The sequence below is a fragment of the Pleurodeles waltl genome, chromosome 5, assembly GCF_031143425.1.
Source record: "Pleurodeles waltl isolate 20211129_DDA chromosome 5, aPleWal1.hap1.20221129, whole genome shotgun sequence".
NCBI lineage: Eukaryota > Metazoa > Chordata > Amphibia > Caudata > Salamandridae > Pleurodeles > Pleurodeles waltl.
Window position 1 is genome coordinate 1,092,024,482 of NC_090444.1, and position 25,858 is coordinate 1,092,050,339.

Sequence of the window (25,858 nt, forward strand, 5' to 3'; positions counted from 1 at the left end):
TGACATGCAAGTGTCAGGCCCTCCACCCTCCCAGCCCAGGAAGACCCCCTCAAAATGCAGATGTATGCAAGTGAGGCTGAGCATCCTGTGTTTGGGGTGTGTCTGAGTGAATGCACAAGGGAGCTGTCAACTAAACCCAGCCAGACGTGGATTGTAAGGCACAGAAGGTTTTAGGTGCAGAGAAATGCTCACTTTCTAAAAGTGGCATTTCTGAAATAGTAATATTAAATCCAACTTCACCAGTCAGCAGGATTTTGTATCACCATTCTGGACATACTAAATATGACCTTCCTACACCTTTCAGATCAGCAGTTACCACTCAAACAGTATATGAGCGTAGCCCCAATGTTAGCCTATGAAAGGAGCAGGCCTCACAACAGTGTAAAAATGAATTTAGGAGTTTCACACTACCAGGACATGTAAACTACACAGGTACATGTCCTGGCTTTTGCTTACACAGCACTCTGCCCTATGGGGTACCCAGGGCATACCTTAGGGGTGACTTATATGTAGAAAAAGGGGTGTTTTAGGCTTGGCAAGTACTTTTAAATGCCAAGTCGAATTGGCTGTGAAACTGCACACACAGGCCTTGGAAGTGCAGGTCTGAGACCAGGTTAAGGAGCTACTTAAGTGTGTGGCACAACCAGTGCTGCAGGCCCACTAGTAGCACTTAATCTACAGGCCCTGGGCACATATAGTGCACTTTACTAGAGACTTATAAGTAAATTAAATAATCCAATTGGGTATGATTCCATGTTACCAGAGTCTTAAAACCAGCAAAAACAGTATCTAAAAAGTGGAGGGAGGCAGGGAAAAAGTCAGGGGTGACCACTCTACGGCTGTCAGGTCTAACACATGTGTTGAGAGATGAAAGGGCCCAGACCACCACCCACCATATGCAAATCCATTAACATTAGATTGAATAGGCACTAAAATTGAATCAGGAGCTTTAGCCTGACATAAACCAGTTTTGGATCTGAGTGGATCATTGATATCAGTACCATCATAATCTCCATTATTTTACAAGCCATTTGAAGACGCAGCAAGACACTATAAGATCCCCTCTTCAATACACACTTATGTGGGATAACAAATAACATGATCATGGCCTCTTTTACCAACTGTGGTAATGAAATTCTTTAGCAGTGTTATGTAAAGTCTAAAACCTGGGACAATGCTGTACACTATACATTCCATAACATTCCAGAGGAAATCTGTCCAATTTCTGCGATTTTTCTATTTCCTTTTGGAATGGGTGCCTTTATCTCATGCACCATAAAGAGGAGATCACAGAGGTCCTCTGCAATCTCAAGACAAATGTGCATGTGTTGTCCAGATACACAAAATCTTTTCTGGGTGTGGATTAGTCATATAGTCATATAGTCATATAGTTGCATGGTCGTAGACGAATACGTAAGGGGTCTAAATATATAATTGATCTTGTCCTCTGCTTGAATGAGCATTCCAGCTGGACACTTCAAGCTGGTCAGTGAGGCTTTTTAGACTGCAACTTGAGTTTTTTGAGTAAATTTAACAAGAGCTTGCCCATTTTGTCACTGTACCTGTGCATTCTACCTTTGTCTGACCGAGAATCCAGGCACCAGACCTTTTCCATTATCCACATGTGCATCTTCCCTGCCTTTAGTTAGTAAATGATCATGTTTCAGGCCTCCTCTTCTAATTTTCAATCTGCTGGTTTCTTAAAAAAATTCCTCTTGTATTTTTTTATCTGTTTTCATTCCCTAATAACTAACAGTGGGCAGCAGGCATGAGAAGAAGCTCCTAAACCCTCCTAACATATATAGCAAGAGATCCAGTGGCCATGCAGATCAGATCCACAACAATCTGACCCATCACTAGGGGTCACCATGAACCTAATCTTGAATTCATTAACATCCTTTTAATTGACACTGATGCTATGCTGTCCATATTATTCACCAATTACATATCTAGGACTTATCAATGATGGGCTAATTCTTATGCCTGCAGTGTTGCAGACAACCTCCTCCCTGACTAATTGGTCTTTTCTGTCCCTGGCTTATACTAGTCCCACCTAGCTATTTTATACAATTTAGAGGACTCTGCCTACCAGCAGCTTTCAATCCATCTCCCAAATTTCTGCATATCAGTTGCACATTCCAATCACAGTAGAGTTTTGACCCCAGCCTCGGGGCAAATATTGCCCCCAATAAATACAATTCTTCTAAGAGGTCACATTCCTACTCCACAGGCATCCTTAAACATTATCACAGTACATAGCACACAACCATTATCTTCCTCAATGACAAGACTTCTGTTGCTACCTCTGCTTTGGTGAGTTTCCCCATTGCACTTTGTCTGCCCAGTCCCAGTTAGAGCACCAGAGGGGAAAACTCCAGCTCCTCAACACACACCATATATACAATGGCACCAAACTCTCTGCCTCCTGCTTCAACGCTTAGAGTCCTGGTACATCAGAGAATACATCCATGTCCAGCTCTGGCCATGACTACCATTACCAAAAAAATCCTGCCTGGCATTACGTTGGCCCTCACTCTGCAGTTTCCAGCTCTCTTCCCCACACTTTTGGCCACTTAGGCCCTCATTACAACCCTGGCGGTAAATCCCGCTTACCGCCGTGCAGAAGACCGCCAACATACCGCTGCAGCCGCGGAATTCCGCTACAGGTATTACGACCCACAGCCCGGAATCCGCGACAATACAGACACCCACACAAGTCCACCACACCAAAGGTCAGTGATAAACTGGCGATACCAAAACCAACACCGTCACCCCAACAAGAATACGCCCACACTATCACGACCCACGAATCAAAGCAGCTGTCTTTCAACTGTGGTAATCCATTGGCGGTACACACCGCCGCGCTCAAAATACACACACATATACAAAACACTACCACATTGGACAAATCGAAATACACACACCTGATACACATACACACACCACACCCACACACCCACAACACTATAAAACACACACCCACATTACCCACAAACCCTTACAAGCAGAAATTTGAAAGCAGGCCACAGAGAGACACTACCTAAAACAACACCAGCATTCATAGACACACAACACCATCACTTACACAACATCCACGCACTTCAAACAACACACACCAACACACACCCTCACACATCATAACAGACACCACCTCACACATCACCCACACCACATCATGACACCTCAACGACACCCCAGGTTTTCTGAGGAGGAGCTCACGGTCATGGTGGAGGAAATCGTCCGGGTAGAGCCACAGCTATTTGGATCACAGGTGCAGCAGACGTCCATTGCAAGGAAGATGGAGCTGTGGTGCAGAATTGTCGACAGGGTCAATGCAGTGGGGCAGCATCCAAGAACACAGGATGACATCAGAAAGAGGTGGAACGACCTATGGGGGAAGGTGCGTTCCGTGGTCTCCAGACACCAGATTGCTGTACAGAGGACTGGCGGTGGACCCCCACCTCCTCCCCCACAACTAACAACATGGGAGGAGCAAGTCTTGGCAATAATGCATCCTGAGGGCCTCGCAGGAGTAGCAGGAGGACTGGACTCTGGTAAGTCACATCTTTACTACTATATCCTCCACCCCACCTGCATGCCATCACTTACTCCCACCCTTACCCTCACACCCGTCACCCCAACAACCCACAGCTACCCCACCAACACAACCCACATATCCCAAAACCAAGCCCTGCATGTAACACCAATGCATGGACACCCATCACCCAAGCATGTCCAGTACAGAGACTCACTCGTGCCCCAAAATCACCAATCACACAAGGACCAAGCCAATAATGCAAGCACTGGAGTAGAGGGTCAACCACCCATTGCACACAATGGCACACAAAGATACAATAATTATGCATTTATCCCCCAACAGGACCCCTACCCAACATCACCGGACAGGAGGTGCCAGACATATCCAGTCCCCCCACAGAAGAGGCCCACAGTGATGACAGCAGCTCTGCACAACTGGATCAAGATGACCAGCCCGGCCCATCCGGGACCTCGGGGACAGTCAGTTCCCCTGACACTGTCACAAGCCACCACAGAGCCTCCCCCCTCAGGAAACCCCAGCACAGCACCCACTCAGCGGGCACATCCCTCTGTCCCCAGGACACGTCAAGCAGCAGTGTGTCCACCACTACAGGGAACCTAGGCAAACCCACCAACCCAAGAAAATCAGGGGCCTGGGGGCAGTGGCAGTGGGCACACAGTTCAGGGGACAGAGGCACAGGATAACAGGGAAACTGGGAGGACTGCTGTACGCCAGAGGGAGGACAGGCCCAGGGAACCGACACTCCATGAGGCACTCTCCAACATCATGGGAGATTACCATAATTCCCAGGAGACGATGGCAACGGTAATGTCCAAGTTTCAGGAGACCCAGCGGCTGCAGGAGGAAGACTACCTGGGGATCAGGGAGGACTTGAATTCCATTAACACCACCCTGGTCACCATTGCAGGGGTGCTGGCAGACCTTGTCAACACTAGGAGGGACACAGTGGCACAACAAGGGGCCCCTGACACTAGCCTGGATGATGAACAGCCCTCCACCCCTACCGGCGCTACTGGACAGGAGACACCACCACAGGAACAACAGGACACCAGCACCCCACCCCCTGCAGATGGAGAACCACCCGCAAACGGTCCCTGAGATCCAGGAACAAGACAGAGAACATTGCCAAGACCCCCGTCAGGAAATGAGATCCCCCTGAATTTCACCCTTCTGTCCCACTATGTCACCCTGTCCATCCTTAAACTGCCATCGCTCCAATTCCTATGCCCCTTTGGAAAATGCACCTGTGAAACAAATAGACTGGACCATGGACATTCCTCCACCACCCCCCCACCCCATTTTACAACCCCCTCCACTTATTATCACAGGACTAAACACACTTCAATCACAAAACAATCTGGAGTCAGTCTGTCCTTTCACAAATGTGTAATTGCAATAACAATGGAATATAGCAATGTCAATTTACTTGTTCACATACCAATGTAACACAGCTGTAGGCCAGCAGTAAACATAGCAGAGGGCACAAAGTGGGACCCAGATCTGTGAAATGGAAAGTCAAAGTGACAAGTCAGGGTCCATACACTAAATGGAAATGATAGACTTATGCTAGCTCAAACAATAGTATGAGATGTGGGAAGCAGTGACATCTTCTTACCTGTGACTCACTGAAAGTATTGCATGGTGAAGTTGGTTCGGTTGTCGATATCCTCTTCTTCTGCTTCCTCGTCTTCGCTGTCCACAGGCTCCACAGCTGCCACAACACCTCCATCTGGACCATCCTCCTGCAGAAAAGGCACCTGTCGTCGCAAAGCCAAGTTGTGAAGCATACAGCAGGCCACGATGATCTGGCACACCTTCTTTGTCGATTAGAATAGGGAACCACCTGTCATATGGAGGCACCGGAACCTGGCCTTCAGGAGGCCGAAGGTCCGCTCTATAATCCTCATAGTTCGCCCATGGGCCTCATTGTAGTGTTCCTCTGCCCTTGTCCTGGGATTCCTCACTGGGGTCAGTAGCCATGACAGGTTGGGGTAGCCAGAGTCACCTGCAAATGGCGAGGGACAACTGTTAGACACACACTAAACTGTAGGGTTATCCCCAGACCCAGACAACTATTCCCACAGAATTGTTTCCAGGTGCTCACCTAATAGCCACACACGGTGCCTCTGGAGTTGCCCCATCCCATAAGGGATGCTGCTATTCCGCAGGGTGTAAGCGTCATGCACTGAGCCAGGGAACTTGGCATTAACATGGGAGATTTACTAGTCGGCCAAACACACCATCAGCACATTCATGGAATAGTAATTCTTCCGGTTTCTGTACACCTGTTCACTCCTGCTGGGGGGACCAAGGCCACATGTGTCCCATCAATGGCACCTATGATGTTGGGGATATGTCCCAGGGCATAGAAGTCACCTTTCACTGTAGGCAAATCCTCTACCTGAGGGAACACGATGTAGCTCTGCATGTGTTTCAGCAGGGCAGACAACACTCTGGACAACACGTTGGAAACATAGGCTGCGACATCCCTGATGCTATGGTCACTGTAGTTTGAAAAGACCCACTTGCAAGGAAATGGAGTACTGAGAGCACCTGCACTTGAGGGGGAATTCCTGTGGGATTGCGGATAGCTGACATCAGGTCTGGCTCCAACTGGGCACACAGTTCCAGGATTGTGACACGATCAAGCCCGTAGGTGATGATTACATGTCTTTCCTCCATTGTCAACAGGTCCACCAGCGGTCTGTACACCGGAGGATGCCGCCATCTCCTCACATGTCCCAGCGAATGGTGCCTATGTAGGACAACAGCGAGCACAGAGTCAACCAACTCAGGTACGTAAACACAGCTTACTCAGAAAACCATTCATAACCTGAATTTTGCCTATATGAGTGTTGAGGCAATGCCTAGGTATGTGTGACACAGTTAAAAATTAAAGCCATGTGGGCCCCTGAAATGGCGGCTGCCTGACCTGTAAAGTGGGACAATGGGATGTGAGGTAACTGCGCTGGCGTTGTACACCGTTGCGGTAGGCGGTCGAAGACCGCGGCGCAATTCTGCATTGGTTAACATTCGACCCTATGGGTCCCAGGCGCCAATGACGATGTACGCCGGCGGTGACGGTACACAACGCCGCGGACGTGACCGCCATTTTCTATCTGTTCAATCACTCGATACCTGATCTTCGACAGGAGAGGACCTACACTGCAAGTGCTGCTGTGACCTCAGTCTGGAAGAGACAATGGCTCGTGCGTCTGGGGAAAGGGCACCTGCCTTCACCACGGAGTAGTTGGAGAAACTCGTGGATGGGGTCCTCTCCCAGTACACGCTACTCTACAGTCCTCCAGACAAACAGGTAAGTACACTGTGAGCATGCTGTATGGGCAATGCCTGTGTGGAGTGGGGTGGATGAAAGATAGGGGGGGGGGGTAGAATGATACGTGCATGAAACGACGGTGAGTGCATGTGCCACATGGCAAGGATAGGGATGCGGGCCAATGACTGTGACGGTGCAGTTGGTAATAACTTCTCTTTTTCCCCTGTACAATTCACCCCCCAGAAGAATGATATTTGGCGTGCCATCACCAAGGACGTCCGGACCATGGGGATCTATCACAGACGGAGCACCCACTGCCGGAAAAGATGGGAGGACATTCGCTGCTGGAGCAAGAAGACAGCAGAGGCCCAGATGGGGATGGCCTCCCAACGTGGGAGGGGTGCCCGTCGCACCATGACCCCCCTGATGTTCAGGATCCTGGCGGTGGCGTACCCGGAGTTGGATGGACGCTTGAGGGCATCACAGCAGCAACAAGGGGGTGAGTACACTCTCATTCTGCTGATTCAGCGTGCAGTGGAGGTGTCTGGGTGGGGGAGGTGGGCTGTGGGTTTCCCTAGGCCAGGGTGAGTGTGCTAGTTAAGTCCCCTTCTTCAGGCAGACCCTGTGGCACCCCACCCCACCTGGGTACAGTGCCAACTACACCTAGTCAGGCTCCTGTGACATCCATGTGTGCAGATATCGGCCATTGCCTTGTAGGCCATGTCCCAGGGATTGAATAGTGGACCCCAAGTGCGCGGCGTAGTGCAGGGGGCTTCTGTGTCTGTCGTGTCCACCATCGGTAGCGGTAATGCATGCACTCAACATGTCTTTCTTTTGTCTCCCCCCCCCCCCTTTTTGTGGTCTCCCTGTACATGTGTGCATTAGCATCATCAGGCGGAGGAGCATTGGCACCGGAGCAGGAGGGAGCTGCATCCCACATGGCCCTGGAGGGTGACACTAGGGAGTCTGATTTCACCAGTGGGACGGAGGGCGAGGGGAGCTCCACGGCGGGGACAGGAGCTGACACCAGTGATACGGACTCGTCCTCTGATGTGAGCTCCCTTGTGGTGGCGGCCCCATCTGTGCCCTCCGCATCTACAGGTACAGCCGCCCCACCCCCCTCCAGCACCGCCCTCCCAGCAGCCCCTCAGCCTTTGCCCCTTGCCCGCTCACCCAGGAGGGTGGACATCTCCTTCCCCCAGGCACCTCAGCCCCTTCCTCAGTCACCCCTGCTGCCCTCAGTGAGGAGGCCATTGACCTCCTCAGGTTCCTCACTGTTGGGCAGTCTACCATTTTGAATGCCATCCAGGGTGTAGAGAGACAGTTGCAACAAACCAATGCATTCCTGGAGGGCATTCATTCTGGTCAGGCAGCCCTTCAGTGAGCTTTTCAGACTCTGGCCTCAGCACTGATGGCAGCCATTGTCCCTGTCTCTAGCCTCCCCCTCCCACTTCCTCCACCCAGACCCAATCCCCTGTACCTCAGCCTACCCCAAGCACACCATCAGACCAGCATGCACACACCTCAACTCACAAAGGAAGCTCAGGCAAACATAAGCACCGCACATCCCACAGGCACTCACGCAAGTATCACACACATGCAGACATACCAACATCCACTGCCTCCACTGTGTCCCCCTCCTCCTCATCTCCCTCCTCCCTCCCAGTCTCGTCTCCACTCACACCTGCATGCACTACATCTACAGCCACTACTTCCATCACCAGCACACCCACCACCACACCCCGATCACGTGCAGTCACCACCCCCACTACCATTCACACATCCCCCTGTGTCCTCTCCCAGTGTGTCTGTGACGCCACCTCTCAAGGTACACAAACGCCGGCACACACCCACCCAACAGCCATCCACCTCACGACAGCCTCCAGCAGATGCACCTTCACCCAAAGTCACCAAAAGGACACCTCCTACAACCACAACCTCTTCCTCCACTCCCAAAACCCCTCTGGCTACCCGTCCCAGTGTTCCTAAGAAACTTTTCCTGTCCACCCTTGACCTCTTTCCCTCACCTTCCCCACCCAGTCAGTCTCCTAGGGCCTGACTCTCCAGGTCCCAACCTAGCACCTCAGCCACAACATCGGCGGGACCAGTGGTGCCAGTAGTCACCGGATTCTGGAGTGCACCAGGCAGCAGGGCAGCCAGTGTGGCAAGGAGCCACAGCACGGACAGTCCCCCACCTGTCAATCCTCAAAAGCTGGCCAGTGCCCGGCGGGAGAGGGGGAAGACATCAGCCACCAAAGCCGCTCCCAGGGGTACAGGTGGGAGTGTGGAGTCAGCTGCGACACCTTCCAAGGTGGGGAAGGGGCACAAGAAACCCGCCAAGTCTGGGAAGATCAGCACAGCGGAGAAGACCGCCATCAGCCCCGCTGCCCAGGATGCGACCGCCAGCAGCCACGCTGGCCCAGACAGGACCGCCAGCATCAGCCTCGCTGCCTAGGAGGCGACCGCCACAGCCCTGCTGGCCCAGACAGGACCGCCAGCAGCAGCCCCGCTGCCCAGTAGGCGACCGCTAGCAGCCCCGCTGGCCCAAACAGGACCGCCAGCATCAGCCCCGCTGCCCAGGAGGTGACCGCCAGCAGCCCCGCTGCCCAAGACAGGACTGCCAGCAGCTGAAGCGCTGCCAAGGACACCGCCGCCACAAGCACCGCTGCCAAGGACACCGCCGCCACAAGCACCGCTGCCAAAGACACCGCTGCAAAAAAGCACAGATGCCAAGGGCACCTCAAGCCCATGAGCTCCAAAAGCACTGACGCTACTGAGGCCGCCACAAGCAGGATGAAGCACTCTGGGCACAAAGCCCCCTCCAGAACCAGTGGAGTATCACATCCACTACCTCCGTCCTTGGCAGGATGAAGCACTCTGGGCACAAAGCCCCTCCAGAACCAGTGGAGTATCACATCCACTACCTCTGTCCTTGGCCGGATGAAGCACTCTGGGCACAAAGCCCCCTCCAGAACCAGTGGAGTATCACATCCACTACCTCTGTCCTTGGCGGGATGAAGCACTCTGGGCACAAAGCCCCCTCCAGAACCAGTGGAGTATCACATCCACTACCTCTGTCCTTGGCAGGATGAAGCACTCTGGGCACAAAGCCCCCTCCAGAACCAGTGGAAATTCACATCCACTACCTCTGTCCTTGGCAGGATGAAGCACTCTGGGCACAAAGCCCCCTCCAGAACCAGTGGAGACTGTTATCCACTTGAGAGACTGTGGCTTTGCACTCCCCAGGATTGAACAGTGGGCAACTCTCCGTCATGTTCGGGAATCTTGTGTGGGCCTTGCCCATGCAGTGTGGGCCCAGTGGTCCACGGACTTTAAGGGTGGAATACCCTGGACTAATATTCTTGGTGGATATATTTGTAAATAGTGTATGTATAGTATTTGACTACTGAATTTGAATATATTACACTCGTTCACTTCAATTCTTTTTGTCTTTGCATTTTTCCGGGGGGGGGTTGGGGGGTGTAACTGTAATGCATCATGCTGTATTAGTGTGTGTGTTGTCGTGAGTGAGGGTGGGTGTGGGGGTGTTGCATGTTGCGTGTGTGTGTCTTCCCCACCCAGTCAGTCTCCTAGGGCCTGACTCTCCAGGTCCCAACCTAGCACCTCAGCCACAACATCGGCGGGACCAGTGGTGCCAGTAGTCACCGGATTCTGGAGTGCACCAGGCAGCAGGGCAGCCAGTGTGGCAAGGAGCCACAGCACGGACAGTCCCCCACCTGTCAAGCCTCAAAAGCTGGCCAGTGCCCGGCGGGAGAGGGGGAAGACATCAGCCACCAAAGCCGCTCCCAGGGGTACAGGTGGGAGTGTGGAGTCAGCTGCGACACCTTCCAAGGTGGGGAAGGGGCACAAGAAACCCGCCAAGTCTGGGAAGATCAGCACAGCAGAGAAGACCGCCATCAGCCCCGCTGCCCAGGATGCGACCGCCAGCAGCCACGCTGGCCCAGACAGGACCGCCAGCATCAGCCCCGCTGCCTAGGAGGCGACCGCCACAGCCCTGCTGGCCCAGACAGGACCGCCAGCAGCAGCCCCGCTGCCCAGTAGGCGACCGCTAGCAGCCCCGCTGGCCCAAACAGGACCGCCAGCATCAGCCCCGCTGCCCAGGAGGTGACCGCCAGCAGCCCCGCTGCCCAAGACAGGACTGCCAGCAGCTGAAGCGCTGCCAAGGACACCGCCACCACAAGCACCGCTGCCAAGGACACCGCCGCCACAAGCACCGCTGCCAAAGACACCGCTGCAAAAAAGCACAGATGCCAAGGGCACCTCAAGCCCATGAGCTCCAAAAGCACTGACGCTACTGAGGCCGCCACAAGCAGGATGAAGCACTCTGGGCACAAAGCCCCCTCCAGAACCAGTGGAGTATCACATCCACTACCTCCGTCCTTGGCAGGATGAAGCACTCTGGGCACAAAGCCCCTCCAGAACCAGTGGAGTATCACATCCACTACCTCTGTCCTTGGCCGGATGAAGCACTCTGGGCACAAAGCCCCCTCCAGAACCAGTGGAGTATCACATCCACTACCTCTGTCCTTGGCGGGATGAAGCACTCTGGGCACAAAGCCCCCTCCAGAACCAGTGGAGTATCACATCCACTACCTCTGTCCTTGGCAGGATGAAGCACTCTGGGCACAAAGCCCCCTCCAGAACCAGTGGAAATTCACATCCACTACCTCTGTCCTTGGCAGGATGAAGAACTCTGGGCACAAAGCCCCCTCCAGAACCAGTGGAGACTGTTATCCACTTGAGAGACTGTGGCTTTGCACTCCCCAGGATTGAACAGTGGGCAACTCTCCGTCATGTTCGGGTATCTTGTGTGGGCCTTGCCCATGCAGTGTGGGCCCAGTGGTCCACGGACTTTAAGGGTGGAATACCCTGGACTAATATTCTTGGTGGATATATTTGTAAATAGTGTATGTATAGTATTTGACTACTGAATTTGAATATATTACACTCGTTCACTTCAATTCTTTTTGTCTTTGCATTCTTCCGGGGGGGGTTGGGGGGTGTAACTGTAATGCATCATGCTGTATTAGTGTGTGTGTTGTCGTGAGTGAGGGTGGGTGTGGGGGTGTTGCATGTTGCGTGTGTGTGTCACTTTTTTTTCCCTCCCCCCTCCCCTGTGTCATAGGTGCAGTACTCACCGTGGTCTTCGCCGCCGGTGTTCGTGCTCCTGGTAGATGAGCAAGAAGATAAAGGTTGGTAAAATGTGGAGCTCTGGTTCCATGGCGTCCTTGTTCCTCGTGGGGTGTGCAGAGGTGAGCGTTTTCCCTTCGAAGTCCTGTTTCCGCCGTGTTTTTGTTTGCGGTGAATCGGCCCCGGAAAAGGTGGCGGATTGGTAGGTTGTGATACTGTGGGCGGTACATTGTCTCCCGCCTGTCTGTTGGCGGTGACCGCCGCGCTGTTTGTTTTTACCGCCGTGGCGGTCGGAGTGTTAAAGTGGCTGTCTTTGTTGGCGGTTTCCACCATGGTCGTAATTCCATTTTTTTTTTAGCCGGCCTGTTGGCGGTCTTACCGCCGCTTTAACACCGACCACCAGGGTTGTAATGACCACCTAAGTATTTTGTTTTCTAGACTAGAATTTTGTTTGTTAGCTAAATGGATTGGTCGGGCCTTCTTTGACAAATGTGAACCAGAAAACAAAGCACCAGAAAACAAAGGAGTGTGAAAATGCTGGCAAACTAATTTCACCAAGTTTCAAAAGGAAAGGGGAAAAAAACACCTTCAGGAAAAAACATTATCACATATTATTATTATGCCACCAACATTGTAAATCAATCATGACACAAACACAAGTCTGCATAATAATATAGGTAAACAATATAAATTAAACAACCACTCTCACTAATCTGCTACCACTAGAAATGAGTCAAATAAACCATCTTAACACTGGAACAAGTATCCCTCATATCAATTGTTGAGGCATATAGCATTACTACTTACCTGTTCTAATCAAGCATAGTGGCACATTGCTGATCCTCATCGGTCCAGGAAGCGAAATGCACATTGGCCAGAAAGTTGTAAATCAAATATCTGGGGCAGTCCTACTAGGGGACAAAAGAAAGGACAGGCACAGAATGGAGACAGGCATCGTCTCATAAATGCCCTTGAAGTGATTTTGGGGGGGTTGGGGGCTTCTTCAATGCCCACTGGTCCAACTACAATACGGCCATTCATGTGCCTAAAACAGTTGCGGTTCATTAGTCATTTACAAAGAAATAAGCACTATGAAATAATAAGGTTCCCCCAGCTAGCTACTTTATTTTCCCAAAACAGTTCATAGTAGAAAGTCGAAAGTTCTATGGTGCCCTAGGTCCAGTCAGGGAAGTAGAGTTTGTCCTCAAAGGCAGGTGGTTCACCCAGAAGTTGTTCAGCTAACATACTACCATCACCTAAGTCTGGAGATTCATCACCCTCATCCACCTCCAATTGTACTTCAGGTATGCTGTAATTTGTTGGTATAAAGTGCTGATTCATTTTGATCATGGTCAATCTCTCGATGATTTGGGATGAGAGACTGGTCCTCCTCACTGTCACAACTGAGCCAGCAACACTGAACACACTCAGCAGACACACTGGCTACAGGGCAAGCTAGATAATTTATTGCCAGCCTGTTGAGCACTTTCTATTGGCGCCTCTTCCTACACCAATACACCAATGGGTTTTGATCCAGCTAGACCTCCCTTGGGTCATCCATGTAGGCCTGGACCATCCTCTCAATAGTCATTGGTGCTCCACCTTGATCAAGCTATTTTGTCTTCACCTCTGCAGTAGACTTAAGCCATGCCTTTAGAAACCAATCAATTACAGATTTTGGTGCTGCTGCTCCTGTTCCTGTTGTTCTTGCTTGTGTTGATTGTGGCTGCTGTGAGCCAACAACACTGTCCATAGGCTCAGTGGAAGTTATAGGTTGCACCCCAGAACTTCTGCCCGTGAGTGGGCCTCTAATGTCTAGCCATTCTTTTTCTAGGTCTCTGGCTTGCTCAGCAGTCCATATCCTGTAGGTTGAAGCATCCCCATCTAAAACAGGAATGAAAGTGGCCAGTAATTGTTTGTATCATAGGTCAAGAATTGTGGCACAAATGTAATGTTTGGATGATATAATGTATCTTTGAAGACTTGTATTAACAGATTGGCGAAGGATTCAGCTCTCTGCCAACTCCTGCACATCTTTTTTTATCCACATCTGTGTACATTTGAAACACTTCCTTTAGCTGTTTCTGCAGAATATGCAGCAATGGATTAGCTTGGCCTATGGTGCATATAGCAAAGTCCTCCTTTTTTCCCTGGTCACCCCCAAACATTTTGGACAGATACTGGTGGTTACTGACTCTTCGCTGTGCCCTGGGTACTGCTTACCAGCCCCAGGGTCAGTGCTTGGTATAAAGTGGATATGCAAATTAGGCTAATTATAGTTGGCATTATTAATTAACCTACCTGTAGGTGCACTGCTGAGGTGCCCAGTGTCATTTTAAAGGCAGGCCTGCCTTGCTGGCTGCTTTTAAAGTAAAGTTACATGCAAATTCAACTTTGGAATTAAAGTACTTCCAAGGTCTTAAACTACCTTATTTTTACATATGTCAACCCTAAGATGTGCCCTATGTGTCCGTAGGGTTGGGTGCCATGTACCTATAAGCAGGGACCTTATAAAAATAGTTTTATAAGCCCTGGTGGAGTAAAATAGCCACGTTTGTTTTTCCCTCATTGTAGTGAATGGCCTTGATAAGTTACAATGGGGAGACTTTATTTTAATTTATAAAGTCCCCTTAAGTGTCAGATTTGGTATCAAATTAATTGTTATAATAAATCCCACAACTTACAATTGTTGGATTTAATATAACTTGTTCAGGTAAAGCGTTTTAAACTCTACCTAAAAAGTTGCCAACTTCAGCCCTGTAGTGCTCTGCTCTGATTGGCCAGCCTCTGGCAGTCTGGCCAGGCTACCGTGATGAGGTGTGAAGTAGCCGGGGATGAACACAAAGAGATGTGCCTGGGGGGTGAGAACTTCCCTCAGCAGATATAGAAGCAGGAAGTGGGGGCTGCCAAACTGGTCTTTAAAGGAAGGGAAGGACATTTGGAGCAACCCAGCACATCCCTCACATCCTGCAAACCCAGACAATTAGGTGCCCCCTTGATTAGATTAGAAGAGGGCAGGAGAGGGGTGTGCTTAAGATTTTAAGCCACACCAGTGGGTGGGCTCAGCCAGATGTAACCTCCAAAAATCAGTTTCAGCCATGATGGAGTTTTGAGGAATGTTGCTCCCTGAGATTTATTTTTGCCACACTTCCCAGGAAGTGCTCATCACAGGAGGAACAACCCTGCACCTCATTGGAGAACCAGGACCCTCCTGTTTTTCTCCCAGGAGCAGGGATAAAACTGGCAGACCTGCACTCACACCTCAGATCCCTACAAGGAAGAACTACAGGTTAAGAAGGGCTGCCCTGCTGGACCCCTGACCTGCACCTGGACACTATACTCTGGAGGACTGCACAAGCTGCACACTTGGGCTTCACCACAAGATGGACTTTGGCTTCAACTGGTTCAAGGAGGCACTCCCTGTTTGCTACAGGTGAAAAATTGCTAACCAGAGTCCCCTGCACCAACTCATGTAGAAACTGACCAGCTGACCACTGTCCAGTGGCCAATTTGGAGTTTGCACCGGGTGCATTCTGGGAGTTGTAGTTCGCACCCTCAAGGAGCATCTCAGAACTTCTGGAAACTTGGTGTGAGCTGTGGAGCTCAAAAAAACCTTAAAAGAACATCTGGGAGAAAATCCAAGGACGTCGGATCAAGACTCAGGTTTGTCCCTGTCAAAGGATTTTTCATCTAAAAAACACGTCTTAGTCCGAAAGTAAAAATCTCCACTGAGGGCTCCCACGATGTGTATCTGAGAAAGAGTTCAGGAGGTCAGATTGGACTGGCGACTTGGTCCTGCTGAAGAAAATCTTCAAGAAAACGACTAAGTCCGTAGGTAAACTTTTGACAAGGCCTCCCGCGGGCTGTAGCCAAGCAGGGCTCCATCACAGTTGGCCTTAAACTTTGACTTTGCCCCGGTCAAGTTGCGACCAGATGACCAGATTGGCGCTATTCGTTTCTATGCGCGAAAAAGCATTAATTCTTTGAAAAATTCATATCTCCGGTTCCCTTTATCCGATCTTATTTGTTTTGGTGTCATTTTAAAGCTAAAAATATATCCTATTTTTATAAATTGGTTCTGGATTTTTAAAATATTTTCTGTGTTTTTCTTTAATTACTGTTTTGTGATATTTGAATGCTTTACTCCTTGTCTCCTAAGTTAAGCCTTGTCGCTCGTTGCTAAGCTACCAAGAGTTGAGCTACTTTTAATTTATTGAGACCTAACTGGACCAAAGTCGAGGTTAGTGGCCTATTGCTAAGTGTAGGTACTTACCTCCTCTTACCAATACCCCATTTACCAACAGTGTTGTCCTCCTTGCTGACTTCCCATGTGAAAATTTCAAAAGGAAGCAGCATCTCTGTAAGGCATTTGACCAGGCCTCATTGGTCCATCTCACTGATCATGGCTTTCACAGTTGTATCCTCTCGTTCCATTACATATTCATTGATCAGTTTGTACTGTTCAAACAGACATTGTAACATGTAATAAGTACAATTCCAATGTGGTGGCACCTCCTGTATGAGGGCTTTAACTGACATTCTATTATCACACTGGATATTCTTTAACAGCTTGCAGACTTTAAAAGAATGGCCAAAATGAGTGCAGATTCTGCTGCATGTGAACAGTAAGTTACTGACTCAAGGTTCTTTTTTGAGGAAGTCCTGTACAATGATGTTTATGCAGTGCATCAAACACAGGGCCCTGAAATAGCCACCATCTGACATGGCCTTAACGATATTACTGCCATTGTCCGTGGCAACAAATCCAATGTTAAGTCCTCTGGGGCGCAACCATTTAAAGACCTTCTTTTTAAAGTCATCCAAGATGTTTGCATCTTTATACAGTACATCTAGTAATAAGCATCGCCCTACTAGGCCTGAATAACAAACAAATTGGCTGCCAGCCACATGGTCAAACAACAACCTGCAAGGAGGCATGGCGACCACAACAATGTAGAACTCATGCAGGCCTAAAGCATACTGGCTTCCTACACAAAATGGCCATCATCCACATGATCAAACAGCAACCAGCAAGGAGGCATGGCCACCACAACAAAGAAGAAGACATGCAGCCCTAAAGCACACTGGCTGCCTATACAAAATGGCTGCCAGCCACATGGTCAAACAATAACCAGAAAGGAGGCATGGGCACCACAACAAGAAGAACACATGCAGCCCTAAAGCACATTGGCTGCCTACACAAAATAGCCATCAGCCACATGGTAAAACAACAACCAACAAGGAGACATGGCCACCACAACAGAGAAGAACACGTGCAGCCCTAAAGCACACTGGCTGTCTACACAAAATGGCTACCAGCCACATGGTCACACAACAACCAGCAAGGAGGCATGGACACCACAACAAAGAAGAACAAATGAAGGCTGCCTAAACAAAATGGCCACCAGCCACATCAAACAACAAGCAGGATGAATAGAAAACAAAAAACACATATAGGTATAGGACTATAATTTTGACTATACAAAAAGGGCCCCTGGCCACATGACATAGGGAACAAAGACAAATATTAGCCTATAACAAACACTCTCATGCACTGGCCAGACAAAGAAGGCATTGATACAGGAGAAAAAAACAGCATTAAGTCAGTATTAGTAATTCCAAAAACTAAAATTAAACGTCCTACAAATTTTACAACAACAACACACATCATACAATGGCATCAAGTACTATAACCCCACCATACAGCGTTTGCAGAAACAAATGTGAAATGTCGCCAAACAACATTTTGTTATCTCTAATCCAATGCATCTGTAGTGTTTCAGTTCCACAGACACCACAAACAATTGTTTTTTCATCATGCACCAATGACTACAACTGGGCCTACAGCTGGAAGGCCTATTCTATTTGCAGGCGAGGCTACTTAACATTAACATTCAATTTAATGAATATTGCAAATTTACAAAACAAAACATGGAGAACATTTACTGAACTGTAAAACACTTTTCCTTTGTAGAACAAAAACTATGACTAGGACCCAAATGTAGGTCACCCACTATAATAAATTTAAAAAGTTGAATAAACGTACAACTAAATCCTGGTGCATGCTCACTATCAAACAAACAAATTGTATAACACCTGTATACAAGTGTTTTTTAAATTGCTTGTGAAATCTGAAATACAACAAAGTCCTTAAATCCAATGATATATCTAGGAGACAAAACAAAACTGATCCTCCCAGCTCGAAATCCAAGTGAAAAGTGACCAGGAGATGGACAGCACAGTAGGAGGAGCCTACTGGACAGGAATAGGAAGTTGGAGTTTCTGGGGCACTTGCTGTTGCTGGGAAAATGAAATAATACCAAGTTCTCTTCGGACAACAATATCAACGTGAACGGTCAATTAGAGAAGATGTTTCACTCGAAGTTGTAGATTTTGGCTGTTTCAGCTTCGCCAGGTAGCAGCAGAAGTCGATCGCGCTCACTCATGATCTCCTACGTCAAAAAAGATGCGCTGGAAGTCGGAAGCGCAGCACTAAGTCTTGCGAGTGGGTAAAAAATCTTGTTTGTGCTCGCGAGAGACCAGAAGTCTCTCGTCCCATTTCTCATGCATGCAAAATGACAGAAAGTGCACGACAATGAGGCAAAAACAGAAAAAAACTCCACTACATTGCAGAGTGTGAATCTGTAACCCTGCCTTCTCCGTGGAACGCAGAGTTGCCAAATTCTGCAAACTCTGACGCATGAGTGGAGTTTTTCACCCAGGCTTAATCTCATCTTTGTCTTTCATAGGTCTTACACTTTGCACGCAATGTAAGACATGAGAGAAACTGGCTATTTAGCCACTGTTTTTTAAGGAGCAATGCCTATTTAAAACAGAACATCTCAAGAGATGAAGCAGAGACTTTTCAGAAGTTAGTTTGTAATAATCCATATTGAATTTGGAAACAATGCCTGGTTGAAGTGCACTAAAGTGCACATTTATATGTTTTGTTATTTGTAGACATATGATGTGATAAACACTATGTGCTTGTTCTCATAGTTGTTGTAGTTTAAGGTTGATTGAATGTGGTGGTTCTAACATAGGAGAACTACTGCTATTAGGGTTACAATAAACCTTCAGCACTCACAAAAACCTTTGGGGATATTTCACTAGAAGGACATGCTCAACAATAATTTCTTCATGCCCTACTTTTAAATATCTGCACCCTGCCTTTATGGGCAATAAAGCCTAATATTCAAAAAGAAGGTTAAGACTTGTCAAAACGGTGTTTCGACAGGTCAAATGTGCAATTTAAAACGTTCACAGACAGGTTACAGATGTGCAGCCACCAGGCTGGGTATGACTGTAGTCTCTCATGTGCAGCTTGTACCCCTGTGCAGAAGCATGTGCACATGTGTTCATGTATAACCAGCCCAGTGCCCCTTAGCCTTGCTGCAACGCAGCAGCTTTTTCTTAAAAGGCAGAATCTAGAGGTAAACACACGCTTTTCAATTCACATGATATTACTGGGAGCGAGACTCAAGTAAGGAAATTCAGCAGCAATAAAAGTCCAAAACCGGGGGAGTCAAAAAGCAAAGAATCTAGGTGACCTAAATAAGCAGAACCCATGTGCAACAGTAGCCGATCTAACACCCACTCTTGCTCAAAGATTAACATGTGGGAGAATATGTACTATGATCCTAAAAGGCATTGCTGGGTTTCCCTAAAATCCACTGAATCACACATACAAGGAAGGGGATGGCATGGTGGATGTCCTGTTGTGCCTACATTGGTAGAGTTCTGATTTGTTTGTCTGGAGGGCATGATGTATTTCTTTGCATACACACCACTTAGCTCTATTTCAATTATTATGTACTTCTTTTGCAAACCCATATGTAGTGCAGTCTTGTTACTGAATGGCTGAATAGCTAATTTGCTGTCCCAGACTATCAAAAGGTACAAAGCACAAGTGTTAATTAGAAACCTTAGGGCTCCCCATAGGTACATCACCTTTCAGCAATCTATGCACCTGTTCCGACCGCTCTCACCCATAATTCTTGCACTTTGCATGCATATGTGAGACAGGAGAGAAACAGTCTATTTAGTTTTGTGATGAACAATGGCAAGCAAAAAGGGAAAATCCCAATGACATTAAATGCAGCCAATCTGTAAAATAAAAACAAATGTAGTGGCATCTAGAACTTAACAGAAAGATGATATTTCAGGGCCTGATTCACAAAGGGCATCCACACTCATAGCGGAGGCCCCACAGTCATGGGAGAGTCTCCGCACTTGGGTTGGAATCTCTGCAATGAGAACTCTTATTGAGGAGATTCCACCCTGAGTACAGAGACTCCCCACAACTGCAGGGCCTTCACCTCGAGTGAGGTAACCTTGTGAATTAGTCCCTGAGTATTGAAAGCTGGTTTCAATAAGCTAATAAGTACTAATCCACATTGAAGTGGGAAACAGTGCATTGTTGAAATACACTATGATACAAATTTAAATATCTTTGTCATTTAAAGGCCTACAATGTGACAGCCAAAATACACTTGTTCTCATTGTTGTGGTAGTTTAGGGTCTATTGAATGTGGTGGTCCTTAGTTTCCATCATATTCTGCTCCCTATTTCACTCAGCATTCTATCACTCTGTCTACCCCAATGCCCTATATCAGTCTGTATAGTTGCTTTCTGTCTTCATTTGGGAAGACATATATTGTTCTCTATGTCTATACATTTCTGCCCCCCACTAACATAGAATACATTTACACGGATCTTTGTGACTCATCTCTTACTGCATGTCAGGATCCATCTGTAATATTCTGCACCATCGGTGAGGTAGAGAGAGTTCACAAAGCAGCCAGAGTTCTGCATCAGGAAGTCAAGATCCTCTTGGAGAACCAGAGGACCGATAACTCAAAATGAATCAGCTATAGCTATGAATGAGGTGGAAATTGCAAGGCAACGGACAAGAGAGGAAATTGTGGATTTTGAACAGTTAGTGGGAAAGCTGAACAATGAACAGAGAGAAATTTATAATGAAGTTAACCACACAATAGAGCATGGCTTTTTCCACAAGAAGAAACAATGTGATTGTTCTTCAGATAAAAAAATATTACTGTACATCAGTGGACAAGCTGGCACTGCTAAAAACTTTCTAATTTAAGTTCTCACCACTTATCTATAGAAGGCTACAGATTCAAATTTGTCATGTGTAGTAACAGCACCAAGAGGATTAGCCACACATAACATTAAATTAATTACTCTACATCGACTACTAATACTAACTGGTCAATTTGTTTACACTCACACAACATACATTCAAGAAGGGTGTGCATGGGCGACACTCACATGTAGTATCCCACTAACATGCGCACTCACATAAAGCCACACACATGCATATATACAACAAACACGCCACTGCCACCACACACACACACATACACACATGCACACATCACAAAGACACACAGATAAGCATGGAAACACTGCACAGGCCCACACAACAACACAACACGTCACAACCTCAACACAACAGTACCATATCTAATCTCCTGGCAAGGACCCACAGGGGACACTACCTAGGTACACATCACACATATATCACAATGTAACACCAACAGGCAAAAAATACATACAAATACACAATCATACTACTTACCGATCCACTTACAAAGAACACTGTATCTAACATTTCATGCACATAACATGCACACAGTCAAAGCACACAAAGCTACCCAACACACCAAAAAACACATCTCAAAGCAAACAACACACAATACCAACAAAACATAAACTCTTGAACACACAAATGTCCATCACATAACACACACCCAACTACTTTCAGACAATAGTACTGCACACAACCTCACATACTGCCTAAACAACACACGTAGCCCAAGCAGAACACACACACACATTCAGACACACAACTAATGTCAGCTAGGAACAACTCCATACTACTGTAGGGAAAGAAATGCATGACAAAGATGAAACCAGGAAACCAACTACACGTTGGTTGAAATTATTATTACTCTTAAAATCATTGTCAACAACAAAGGCCATAGGCCTGTCCATAAATGTAAAGTCCAAATGCACACAGTGCACATATGTGTGCCTGAACTTGACTCCTGACTCCCATGTAACCTCCACAGGTAGGGGCATCTGTAGGGCAGGCAGGCCCCTCACAGGTTATCTGGTGTGGGGCTGGAAGGGGGATTGGGTTTAGGTCTTGCAGGAGGTCCTTTGGGATCTGGTTTGGGAGGGGGGATTTGGGTTTGGTCTTTGGTTGAGGTGCTGACTTCTTGGCAGGGTAAGGGGCCTGGGTACTTGCAGGAGCACAGGGGAGGTCTTGGAGGTGGAAGGGCCAGACTTGGGGAGGGACACAGACCATTAAGGGGTATCACAGGGTGGGAGAGGAGTAGGGAAAAGGGTAAACTCCGCAAGGGTAGCATTTTTCGACAAATGGAGATGGTCATAGCAAAAGGGCTTGGGTGTGAAGGGAGAGGGAGTGGTTGTCTGAGATGTTTGTGTGATTGTCTTGGGTGCATGTTTGTGTGAGGTATGTTTGTGGGTGGTGGGTGTCTGTTCGATGGGTGAATGATGGCGTTTATGTGTCTGGAAGGAGGGGAGGTGGAGGTGTTGGGAGGATGCTGTGGTGGGTGAGTGACTGTTTGTTGGAGTGGTGACTGCAGGTATGGTAGATGTGCTGCATGTAGGCCTGTCTGTGGTTGTGGGGTCTGCAGGTGTGATGACTGGGGTGGATGTCTGAGGGTCTGCTATGGTGCTGTCTGTGGGTAGGATAGGTGTAGTGGCTGGATCTGTGAATGTTGGTATGGTGTCTGTAGATATGTCAGGTGTGCTGTCAGTGATGCTGGGGGTGGTGGAGATGTCAGAGATGTCAGGGCTGGCTGTGACTATTGCTGTGTGTGTACATGTTGCTTGTGTGCATGCCAGTGGTGTGTGTTGTGGTGCTTATATTTGTCTGAGTTACCTTTGGATGTTGAGGTGGATGTATGCTTGTCTGTCTATGTGATTTGGCTGGGTCAGGGAAGAGGGGTTGAGGATTGGGAAGAGTCAGTGTAGGGGCCAGAGCCTGAAAGGATCTCTGTCGGTCAGACAGTGCACAGTGAATACCCTCCAGGAATGCATTACTCTATTGGATCTGAGTTGCAAGTCCCCAGATGGCATTCACGATGGTCGACTGACCCACAGAGATGGACCTCATGAGGTCAATAGCCTTCTCACTGAGGGCAGCAAGGCTGACAGAGAAAGGGGCAGAGGTGCCAGTAGCAAAGTAGATGCCCACCCTCTTGGCTGAATGGGCACAGCCAACTGGGTGGGGAGCTACAGGGAGGGTGGTGATAGAAAGGGGGGTGGTGGACAGAGATGGTGCTGGGATGGTCCCAGATGGGTCTGCCACTGTCAGAGAGTATCCACTGGAGAAGGGTTTGGAAGGTGATAAACTGGATCCTGTCTCACCAGTGGCACTTCCCTCAGTCTACGGGCCACAGGGTCCCTCTGTGTCAGTGGTATCAGCACTCCAGGTCCCATGGGCCGCAACTTCCCCACTCGGCTGCTCCCCATCTCCTTCGCCTGCCGATGCTAATGCAGAGAAACAGAGAGAGAGGGTCATCACATTCTTAACACACACAAACATTACAGTAACATCTAGGTAGTAAAAAGCTCAAGGTAGGAATTATTTAGAACCTACATCATGTCACAACTAAATACTTCAAACAATCCTATGTGCCAACAGTCTCACCAACAACATAAGCCAACCATCCTGTCGCTACACCACTTTCCCATCAATTTAGCTATAACACTAACTATTCATGCACAAGATGATTTGGTAACATCAAAAGTCTCTCCCTATACAGATCATCACTGTGTATCAACAAATCATCCTTAGCAAATGCTGTTAACTGACATCACAACATGATGCCTACCCCTAATTCAAGATGAGATGTCAGATGTTGTAACTGACCTCGACTGCAGATATGTGTGACTTGTATTTGGACATATTCATGACATGTGCATTGTTCATGTCACATGCAATGTTTTCATTTTTCCACATTGTTACCCTGACATGAGGAGAGGAAGACAACATCCAGTGTATTGCTCAATAGTAGACCTGCACACCATGAAGGAGAGACAAATTGCCTGAATAAGGATACAGGTAGGGGGAAGCAAGGCTTCGTGGATCTTTGTGATCAGTTGGAGCCAGATCTGATGCTTGCCATTATCAATCCCTATAGTATACCTCCCATCATTCAAGTCATGTCAGTGCTCCACTTCCTGGCCACTGGGTCCTTCCAGAATACAGTTGTCCTAACTGTATTGATGTCTCAGCCCATGTTCAGTCTGGTTTTGAAGGATGTACTGTGTGCATTGTTGAAATACCGGGACAGCTGTATCAGGTTTCCCCAACGTGAGGATTTGGCCTATGTAAAGGCAGAGTTTTTTTCATTGGGACACATTCCACATGTGGTTAGGCAAGTGCCAATGAACTTGTGATAGGAACAGGAAAACCATCCCTCCATCAACGTTCAGGTGGTGTGTTTGGCAGACAAGTATATGTCACAAGTCAGTGCTAAGTATAAAGGATCAGTGCATGATTCCTTCATCATGGAGAACAGCAAAATCCCACTGCCGATGACATGACTCTACACAGAGAGGGCCTGGCTGTTTGATAAGTCAGATTTGACATTTGTGTTTGCAAAGTTTATCTCCTGCTATCACAATTGTGCATGTCCTCAATATATGTATGTATTGTTCTGCCTATGTCCTTACAGAGGACTCAGCCTATCCAAACCTATCCAAACTGTCCTTGGTTGTTGACACGAGAAAGGTACCCAAACCCACCAGGGGAAGTCCGCTACAATGAGGCCCATGAAAGGACAAGGTGTGTCATGGAGCAGACTTTTGGGCTCCTAAAGGCAAGATTTACCTGCCTGAACATATCAGGAGGAGGCCTCCTCTACTCGCCCAACAAGGTATGTCAAATAATTGTTACCTGCTGCATGCTCCACAACCTTTCCCTGAGATGTCAGATATTTTCATACCAGATGAGGGGGAGGCAGCAGAACCTGTCGGTAGAAATGCAGATTTGCCAAGTGATGATGATCCAGATGAAGATATCAATCACAGATTTGCTGAGTTCCAGTTTGGCTCTTCATTCTTGGGAAGTAACAGGCATGCCAAAAGCAGATGGGTGTTGCAGCCAGACATGAGAAGTGGACATGGCTGAAACCAGGTACCAATTGCCATGAGTCTGTGGAGTGTAACTAACATGGCTAGACTGTCAGAACACTGGGGTTGAAATGTATTTTCCCATCAAGATAACTTGTATTGCTGGAGGTGGTCAAATGGTGTCATTTCTGTGTCCATATGTTTCTGACACGTGAAAATGTAGAACCATAGCCTCTACCATCACAATGGTTTCTGTTGGATGTAATCTACCACATACATAGCTGTCACTGTGTTGTTTCTACTTTGCAGATCAATGTGCATGTCTCTTTGGACTTACATAGGTGAGTGGCAAGCCTACAGGTACATCACCAATGTAGTGAATGATCCCTGGGCTAGGTCATCAGTACTGATCTATGTGCTATGAGCATATCTAGCAATAAATGTGTGTAGATGTAGTATACACCTGTTTTTGAATCTGTCCATGTTACAATCCCAATGTAATGAGTCTCCTGATAGAGTCCATGTGTGATGTCTATAACAAAAGTTGTATATTACAGAGGGATATATTGATACTAGAGTTGGCATGCATAACAGTTGTACATGGATGATAAATGACACTTACACAGGACATGTGTTTGAGTGTGATTTATTTATAAAAGTAGAACAATATATGTGATTAGTAACTAAGAAAACACAAAGTAAATAGTGAAGGGTTAGCCATAGTGGCTAAAATCATCAGG